At 40.0% G+C, this 10,032-nt stretch overlaps 1 long non-coding RNA gene across 1 annotated transcript; it reads right to left on the bottom strand.

Annotated features, from left to right (window-relative positions):
• Positions 1-3,848: 3,848 nt before the first annotated feature.
• On the bottom strand, positions 3,849-6,119 carry LOC118353309 (uncharacterized). The gene is made up of 3 exons (XR_004812054.2): positions 6,015-6,119; positions 4,745-4,924; positions 3,849-4,064 (listed from the first exon to the last, which is right to left on the bottom strand). It is a non-coding gene; the product is annotated as an uncharacterized LOC118353309 (long non-coding RNA).
• Between the last annotated feature and the right edge of the window lie 3,913 nt (positions 6,120-10,032).

Below are 10,032 nucleotides of genomic sequence, written 5' to 3'. Positions count from 1 at the left end.
GCCTCTTTTTAAACAGACACTGCCATCATTTAACAATAATGTTTTTTAATACAACACTCAATGATGATTCATCGGTAGGTTCAATTTTTCTATTTTTTTTTAAATATTTTACTTATTTATTCATGAGAGACACAGAGAGAGAGGCAGAGACACAGGCAGAGGAAGAAGCAGGCTCCTTGTGGGAAATCTGATGCAGGACTCGATCCCAGGACTCCAGGATCACGCCCTGAGCCAAAGGCAGACACTCAACCACAGAGCCACTCAGATGTCCTAGATTCAATTTTTCTTCAAACATTTTATAAATTCCATAAGTTCAGATTATAAACCATTATGTTAATACTAATAAGTGATTAGGTGATTGTCCACTGAAAATATTAACATAGAGTAATTTCTAGGGATAGTAAATTTGGAATAGTTAGAGAAAATATCACCTGTAGTCAATTTACATTACTGAAGACTGGACTTCTACCTCCAATTTTCGATTTTATACCATTGTTAATGTTGGCATTTGGAGTAATAGTTTGGGAGTGGTTTGATCTGTTTTAGCATCTTACAAAGCTGTTATTTTAAATATTTCTAGGAAAAAAGCCTTCAATAGGCTCATGACATCTAATGAGTTTGTATCTTCTTTTAAAAAAAATGAAACTAAAGATCTGTTTCAAATGAAATGTTATGGGCATATGCATTTTCAGTAATACTGTTAAATATAGATTTTTCTTCTTAGTGTTGCCAGAAACATAGAAAGGGACAAAGTGAGATTTATAAGGCATCTTGACATTATAACTCTCTGGTTAAGGAAAAAAGTTAGTGAATATTTAATATTTATGGAAAATACATATTTAGAGCACAATAAGAATTTACTTTTAAAAAATGCCAAACTTTTACTTCTGGTATAATGGAAATTATCCCTCTCCCTCCTGCTCTGCCCTACTCCCTGCTTCTCAGGCTCTCACTCGCTCACTCACTCTCTAAAATAAATAAATAAAATCTTAAAAAAAAAAAAAAAAAGAAAACTTATACCAAGACAGTCCATATCCTGGGTCATAAAACAAAACTCAACAGACTTAAAGGAAGTGAAATTGTGTAGACTGTGTCTCCTTCCTCTCTGTAATCAAACCAAAAATCAGCAAGAGGAGGATAACAGGAATATTTCTAAGCACTTTGAAACTAGATGGATGAAGTAAACTTCATTTGAATGAAAGTTAAAGAGAACATATAACTATTTGTGGAATTGAGTTAAAACAGTGTTAGAGGGAAATTCATAGCACAACATGTATACATACATTAGACAAAAAACAAACAAACAACAAACACAGTCTGAAATCAATGATAAAAGAATCCACTTCAAAAACCTAGAAAAAGACAAAATAAACCCAAGCAGGGATACAGAGAAAGTAGATTTTTTATACCTTTCTGGTAGGTACATAAAATGTTACTGCCACTTTGGAAAACAATTTGACAATTCCTTTTTTTTTTTTTTAAGGACTTTATTTATTTATTCATGAGAGGCAGAGAGAGAGAGAGAGAGACAGAGACACAGGCAGAGGGAGAAGCAGGCTCCATGCAGGGAGCTCGATGTGGGACTCGATCCCAGGTCCCCAGGACAACACCCTGGGCCGAAGGCAGGTGCCAAACCACTGAACCACCCAGGGATCCCCCCCCAATTTGACAATTTCTTAATGAATTAAACATTCAACGACCATCCTACCCAGCAATTTCACTTCTGTGCATTTACTCCAGAGCTGAAAACTCACGTTCACATGGAAATCTTTATATGAATATTTATAGAAGCTCTATTTATCAGCCCAAAATTAGGAAAACAAAGCTGTGCTTCAACTGTTGAAGGGTTAAGCAGATGGTAGTGCATTCATACCAGGGGATACTGCTCAGGATTGAAAGGCAATACGCTATTTGTGTACATAACAACTTAGACGAATCCCCACCTAAATATACTAAGTTAAAAAAAAATTGATCCCTGTAGATTAAACACCATCTGATTCAATTTATATAAAGACTTGAAATGGGAAAATTGTAGAAATGAAAAACAAGGTTCTGGTTGACAGAGTTCAAGACTGAGAGAGAAGCTATAAACCGCAACATGAGACATCCTTGAGGTGATGGCAAATTCTTCATCTTGACATTTCAATGTCAACATATTGGTTATGATATTGATCTAGAGTTTTAAGATGTTACCATTGGGGGAAACTGAGTTTTAAACTCTGTTTTATGGCTTACAACTCTATGTGAGTCTATAATTACCTCAAATATCTCAAAATATCATTTTGTTTTTTTTTTAAACATACTAAGGGAGTTATTTCAGGCGGTAAAGGACTGCAAAGGAATCAAAAGAGTAACTCATCATAATCTGAGGCTCTCTGCATTATGCCAAAAATTCGAGATGAAAGTCATCTACTAACTTAGTAAGGACGTTTTTCAGTAGTGTGTGGGACATTTTGATCATATTTATTTTGTCAGAGGGAATATACAGATTCTTCTTGGATAATCATTCTCAACCCCAGAGAGTTCCTCCAAAACACAGGAAAAAAAAAAAAAAAAAAGGCAAAGTTACCACTTTACTCAGAAGCAAAGTTTTTGATACTTCCCAACAGGATATAGGATTAGTAGGAGGTCCAAGTGAGACCTCTCTCCTAACCCTTAAATCAGATTTTAAGGTCATATCACATCAGGTAATCCTTGAAGTATTGATGAGCGCACCCAAAGAACTGTGGACCCCTGAAAAGATGAGACAGGGAGGAGAATGTACCTTTATGACTTTAACTGAACAGTGATCCTGCTTGTAGGACTCAGGACTGATATCTGCTTCTATTATCTAAATGGATCCTTCTCCATGGAGAAGAAGCTAGAAAGTTGGTAGAGTGAGAGTTTCCTACACAGTTGTCTGATTCATGACAGTCACAGTTGGTCTCGTTTGACTGGAATTTTCTCTTATAATCATAGCATTTTTCATTGGTTAAAAAAATTATTTAAAAAAGTATTAAAACATCTAGAACACAACTAGTCTTCCGTTACCTGGTTACTGCAGTGGATACTTGTATTTTGGGCTCCTCCTCATGGAAATGCCATATCTAGAAGTAGTACCGCCTGCAAGGAGAATCTGATTACTTAAAGTGTCTACCTTGGAAGGCGGAGAACAGTGGTATCGCTCTTGAACTGGCTGCAACAGGGCAGCTCAGGAGCCCAGGGTCTGTCCAGTGTACAGCTGCCAGAGGCAGACGGTGCCCTCAAGAAACATGCCTAAGAAATAGTCTCAGCTGTGCTTGTTTCTTTTGTCTCCACCTGTTCCGAAAACCAATTTTCCAGGCCTCCCATTGATATTTTTACCATTACACAGTCGCCACATGGATTTACTCTTAACCAGAGATGCTATGACAGGTACTATTAAGTGTAAGGCAGGCAATGGATGCTCAAAGAATCTGGAATTAGTGATCTTGCTGATCTGGTCCTGAAGTTAAACCAAATCATGTTGGTTTCTTACAGACCGTGACTTTCAAGGATGGGATTCTGCAGACTATGACTTTAAGGGCAAATTTTCTAATTCCTGTGATCTTCAGGCATAGTGTCCATAGAGTTTATAAAACTGAGTCCTCTCTGCCTTAGAACGGTTAAGAAAAAAAGGAGGACTTCCAGAATAATGAAGTCAGTTGGCAATTTTTTTTTAGGACAACAGACAGATTAAAAAAAAAAAGTGAGCTCAAAACTCTAAATTCTCAAGGCATATTCTGAAATTCCAAATTTTCCTATGATACTACAACTATAGCTGTAGGCCTGCAGAAGCCAAAAACCAAATGCAAAATTTGAATCTATCATCTGCCAAATTATGACACCATTTGAATTTAGTTAATCTCCAGATCTCTTCTGGGGAAGTTAAAGCTTTGATTAGAACAAACATGAGTCCAAGAACTGGTGTTGGGCCTCTATGCAAAGAATCAGAGGACATTGTATATGCCGAGTTCCAAATCCCCCAGAGCTTCACTTGCTGGTTGAAGCAGTCTTTCTTCCCTCCTTCGTAACTATTTCTCTTTGCTTGTAAATGCTGCAACTTCCTAATTTGAAAAAAATTATTAAAAAAAAAAAAGAATAGAGGTCAATTGTGCTCATTCCCTACCTCTTACATTTCATTCTCTCCATATTTTTTTATCCACTTAATTTATAGATATGATGTGACATACAATATTCTAGAATAATTATGCTGGTTCTAACAGCGGGAAATATTTTAATTTACAATTTGCTGACCAAAACCTGAACTCAATGATAATGCACACTAAATGAAGCTGAAGTAGGATTTTCTTTTAAATGATGGAATTCAAAGATTTAGCAGTTAGAAATGCTAAAGAACATCTATGAACCGTTACCTACTTTTTTACTATGTGCCCCAAGATGGCCCAGAAAAGACAATGAGACAAATGCCAAAATCTTTGAAAGGTGCTTTCATAGCTGTTTTTGTTTTGTTTTATCAGCACTATCTAGTAGTAAGAGAAGATACAGCCAAAATGAGGTTCCAGATAGAGACAAGAGGCAAAGTGGTTATGATTACCATGAGATGAAGAAAGTACTTGTGATAATACGCACGGTCTAAGGTCTTTGGTGGCAGCTAATGGGGCATGGGTTTTCATAGGTTCACAAGACATGGACAGTCCACTCGAGCCTGGATTACTTGGAGTAGATCAGACTGTGAAAATATATACAAAATACACACACAGACCTACACACACCGGACACATACCCGAATATGGAGCGGCTCATCTCCCTCAAAATTTATTTCTTGCCCAAATAACAATACAAGGTGGTTCCAGACTGGAGGTTGAAGGAAAAGGATGTGGTGTCACAAAGCCATACTGTGGCCCAGCTGAGGATGCATCTGGCAACTTCCAACATGCACTTTCATGGGGGATCTTGGGCTGCTCTGAAAGGAAAAGAATGTGAGGGAGTCCATGCGAGAAGTCCTTATGGGGCCAGGCTTAGAAGTGGCAAATGTCACTGAAGATAATATTGAGTTGGCTAAAATTCAGTCATGTGGCCACGTGTAGTCGCAGGGGAAGCTTGGACTGAAAGCCTTCTTTGGGAAAAGAGGAAGTCTGTTTTGGTGAACAGCTAGAAGATGATAATAATAATAATAATAATAATAATAATAATAATAATAAGAGGAGCCTGACTGAATCACAATGTTAGACCATTTGTAGCCACTCGTCCCATACCTGGAGGAGAGTTCTCAAACCCAAAGTCTCTTCCACTATGAGGAAGCAAGATCCTTGGGGAAACAATCCAAAATCGTATCAAATATACGCCTGGCGATCATTCCTCCTACCCTTCCTTAGAGATCGGTAATGCTTCACAAGGGGAGCTCTGTACTCAGAAATAGGAAATACCCAAGCCTTTTGAAAAATATTGATCATGAGCCGTGAACTAACAGAGTTTTCCTCGGGATATAGAATTCTACTGTGATCTCACAGCAGGGTATGGACGCATAAAGGTTAAGCAATTATTGGAATTTTGGCTCAGTAGAACTGTGAACACTTCTTTAATATTCCTCCAGAGTAGATAGGCAAAATAAACATCTTTAGGGGATGCCTTCAGAGAATTTACGAGACCCTCACGTTGGCTCCTTGAGCGGTACGGTAATAAAAAGGTTTATTTTGGTAGAAAAGATGAAGTGGGAGTATTTGGTGGAAAATGTCAAGTAGAGTCCCCTTTTCCACAAAAAAGAAAAAGAAAAAAAGGCATGTCACAAGCAGTTTTTAACATTATCATTAGTGACTTGAAGATGCAAAACAGTGATTCCTATCTCAGTTCCTCTTTACTCAGACTTTGGCCTGAGTACAAAATGTAAGTGTGTCACGGAAAAACAACACTAGATATTAGTTGCTTTATCAGAAATTAATCTGATTATAGCTGCTATTTAAGAATTTGTTTCCTAAGGAATACACCTCTGGAAACATGGTACACAGCTTTTGATTTGAAACTCGCTTTTCCCTCTTCCTTTAAATAAAAAATACCAGAAGTGTTGCACTTTTGCCTGGAAAGACCTTTGCTGTATCTTCACCATCTTGCCTCAGTGTCTTTCGCATCCTCAGCTCTGGAGAAAAATGTAATCGTCTAAGAATTTCACAATAGAAATGGTTCTTAGAATTAATGCCAACATTCTGATAGGAATAATAAAACAGATCATGGAAATATCCTGAATGACCGAGTATGACCTGACATATGGTAGAAGTTAATTTTTTTTTTTCAGAGTAACATGCTTTTATTTTATCATGATGCGTGTAAGGAAAGACAAATACACCAATGGTACATTTCCAGTTTGACAGAGAAATCTCACAAGTAGTTATGATATTTGGGAAAAGAGACACATCAATTACTAAGCACTGGAAGTCAAATTTTAAGAAAACGTAAGGATCTGCCAAAATAGGGAAGTGATAGAAGGAATGCAGAGACAACCAGGCTACCCTCTCAAAATGGAATGTACATTCTGCATCCTTTCATTATTCATTTATTTTTTTTACTTTATTAAAAAAAAGCAATGTATTTATTTAATATATTCATTACAAGGACTCAACCACAGACTTAATTTTTAAAAAATAAATAAACAAAGCAAAGATGACAGCCCAGCTTAAGATACAGAGCCTTGCACAGAAAGGAAGGAAAGCACAGACCATCTATGGAAAAAATAAGCACAGTCCAAAGAGAGAGGCTGGACAGTCAGGGTTCTCCGCTGGAAACCCGCTTTGAGTAGGTTTCTTGCAGCTACTTCAGATCTGCGGGGCTTCCTCAGAGCTGGGCAGCCTGTGTGTTCAAAGGGCGATCAATGTTGGGTTCTCCTAGCAGGCTCCGGAGGGACAGCAGGATGGCCCTGACATCCTACCCGGCAGGCACTTGGCCTGTAGGATTTCTGGGCAGATGTTCCCCTGGGTGTCCACCTTGGGGTGGTAGCAGGTGCCAGGAGCTTTGTTTGGGGTGCATGGTTAAGGGTGGGCATTGGAGGGGCACCTGAGTGGCTCAAGGGGTCAAGGGGTTGCCTTCGGCTCAGGTCATGACCTTGGGGTCCTGGGACTGAGCCCCAGGGAGGGTTTCTGCTTCTCCCTCTGCCCCTCTCCCTGCTCATGCTTTGGGCTCTCTCTCTCTCTCTGAAATAAATAAACAAAATCTTAAAAAAAAAAAAAAAAAACGTAACCAGCAGAGAGCTCCAGGGAGAGCTTACATTTCGGGTCTTCATACACTGTGCCATCTGCCCCAGGGATGGGCCCTACCCATTTAAAAAGTTTGATTCGGGGAAGACAGAAATGCCTGTGTCACCAGACAGCGTGAAGGCCATCAGCTCCCGCTGTAGCCCCTGGCCCATGGTGTCCCGGGCGGGGGGACCCCGCTGGGCTGAGCTCCCCTGGCTGCGGCTGGGTCTGGGGGGCCGTCTGGCAGTGCCAGCCCGGGGAAGGGAACCCAAAGACCAGGACTGCAGCTGCCTACCTCTTTGCACTTTAGAGGCAGCATGTGACGGGACTGCAATATTATCACTTCGAGGTTCCAGCTTTGAACGTGTGGCGATCTACATCTGACCGTGTTGACCTACCCGGCAGGGCCAGCTCTGAATTATGCTCAATTTGTTGTTGTTGTTGGTGGTGGTGGTGGTGGTGGTTGCTTTCTTCCTTAATTACATGAGTATAGACCTTCCCGGGGCAGTGCCACCACACTTTGGTGTGATTCTGAGAGGGGTCAAGGATCCTGGCAGTGAGGTTTCTTTAAAAGGCGAACACACATTTTACCCACTTTTCCTGGAAGGAGGAAAAGCAGCCTCTGTTAAAGATCCTTGACAACGTGTAAGTAATTGGCTAATGGTTTATCCAAAGTCAAGGGCCCTTCGAGTGATTTCGATGGATTGTTCACAGACCAGTTTGCAGACAGGTTTGCGGGTTTAACTTCGGGAACAGGCCCAGCATAGGTGGCATCGTCACTACCGACAGCGACTGCTCAGTTTGGCAGCAGCAGGAAACAAGTCTGACGCTCTAGGGCGCTGCCACTCCCATGGAGACCAGCCCGGTGGTGTGGATGTGATCATTTAAATCTACTAGAGTCTTGGGGCAGTAAAACATTTTTTCTTTACTAAAATAGACCCTAGATTTAGATTTACTTTCCCTGCCCTTCAGGCCTGTGCCAGCCCCACAGCATGCGGACTGATTGAATGTCTTGATACATCATCCAGCTTATCACAAAATATTCCTCCTAAGGAATTAATTTTAACCGTGAAATAAATAAGGTACTGTTTTGAGCTCATGGAAGTCATGGTCTTCTCCTACATCACGTTTCCCGGAAACAACTGGACTCACAGGATGATAGAACTGCTTGTTGCCGTTCTGTTGCCAGCTTTGAGACACGCGTTTGAATTGCCGTCATGATGAGTAAAGCGCGCACTCTAACCAAGAAATAATACTCGTTGTGTCTCCAAAGTCAAAGAACTGTGTCTAGGAGCCAGAAGATGGAAATGGGAGTGTTGTCTGTCACGATTGTAACTAACGGCTTCCCCACTTGAGGAAACTTTGCTTTTTGTACCCAAGGCTGGGTTCTGCTGATTACAGGTCTAAGTACTGCCAGAAGTCAACTGTGGAGATGGTTCCCAGTGGTCCCTACTCTTGGCATCCAACGTCCTCGTGTGATCTCCCCCCTTGAGCGTGTGCTAGATAATGCCTCGCTGGTGATGAATAGAAGACAGCAAAAGTGGTGGGATGTCATTTTCTTGCTTAAATTTAAAAAGATTCGATCCTGGCTTCAGTTTTGCTCACCTCTCTTGCTCCCCCACTTGCTTCTGATGGAAGGTGGATGCCATGTTGTAAGGTGCTCTATAGAGAGCATCGCATGCTAAGGAATTGGGGCCTTCGCCAGCCGCCCATGAAGAGCTGGATTCTCCCAATTACCACATGAATCAGCCTAAAAGTGGATCTTCCTTCACTAGAGACGTCAGATAAGACTCCAATCCAGCCAATACCTTGCTTGCAGCCTGATGGGACACCCTAAGTCGGAGGATCCAGCTAAGCTGTATGTGAATCCTGTAAGATATGAGATAATGAGTATCATTGTTTTAAGTCACTAAATTCAACAGTAATTTTTTTTTAAGTAGCAATAATAGATCACATACAAAGCACCCAAAAGAGAAATGTTTTCACAGGTATATACCGTTAGTTGTTGAATACGATTTTGAGTTTCACATGCTTTTGGGCAAAATGACAAAAAAGTTTAGGTTTTGGCTGGACGGATGTGAATATGAAATTAGTAATGTGGAAAGAAAATCATAAATACTAATGATTTATAATCAGTTCTGTAAAATGAAACTATAGCATCGAACCATATGTTCTTTCTTACTAAAAATGCATATTTACATATTTTATGTAGATAATTTTACTTTTTTTTTGTCTTTACCAGTATAAGAGGTTACTGTTGATAAATTTTATAGATTCCCTCCCCTACTCCAACACACACACACACACACACACACACACTCAGGTTTCAGAACATTAAAGTGAGAATCACAATAGATGCAGGGAAGAAACGCCTATTAGTCAGCGGCGAACTACTGAGTGTCTCTCTTTGGGGCCAACGTAAGTATATAGAAGATTTCAGAGTTGCTTTATGCTAGAGAATAGAATTATTTTTTGAAATATACTTTGAGAAGAAGGATATTATAGATATTGAGGAACTAACAGAGTAGATTGCATGGGCATTTATTTTTTTATTTTTTATTTTTTAAGTATTTTATTTGTAAGTAATCTCTACACCCCACGTGAGACTTGAACCCACAACCCTGAGATCAAGAGCTGCATGCTTTACCGAGTCAGGCAGTTACTTCCATGAGCATGTATTTTAACCTGCCCAGCATCCAAGCATCCTTTTATTTGATTGGGACACCAAGGAAAGTTAATGGCAAGGATATGCTTTCTACAATGAAAAACAGGCAAATGATCTCACTTTTATTTTGCTGGTAGCTGTGATGAGGCTGGGTGGCCAGCTCCTACCGTTACGTTTAGATGT

The sequence above is a fragment of the Canis lupus genome, chromosome 34 (assembly GCF_003254725.2).
Source record: "Canis lupus dingo isolate Sandy chromosome 34, ASM325472v2, whole genome shotgun sequence".
NCBI classification, from domain to species: domain Eukaryota; kingdom Metazoa; phylum Chordata; class Mammalia; order Carnivora; family Canidae; genus Canis; species Canis lupus.
This window is presented reverse-complemented; position numbering and strand designations above follow the sequence as displayed.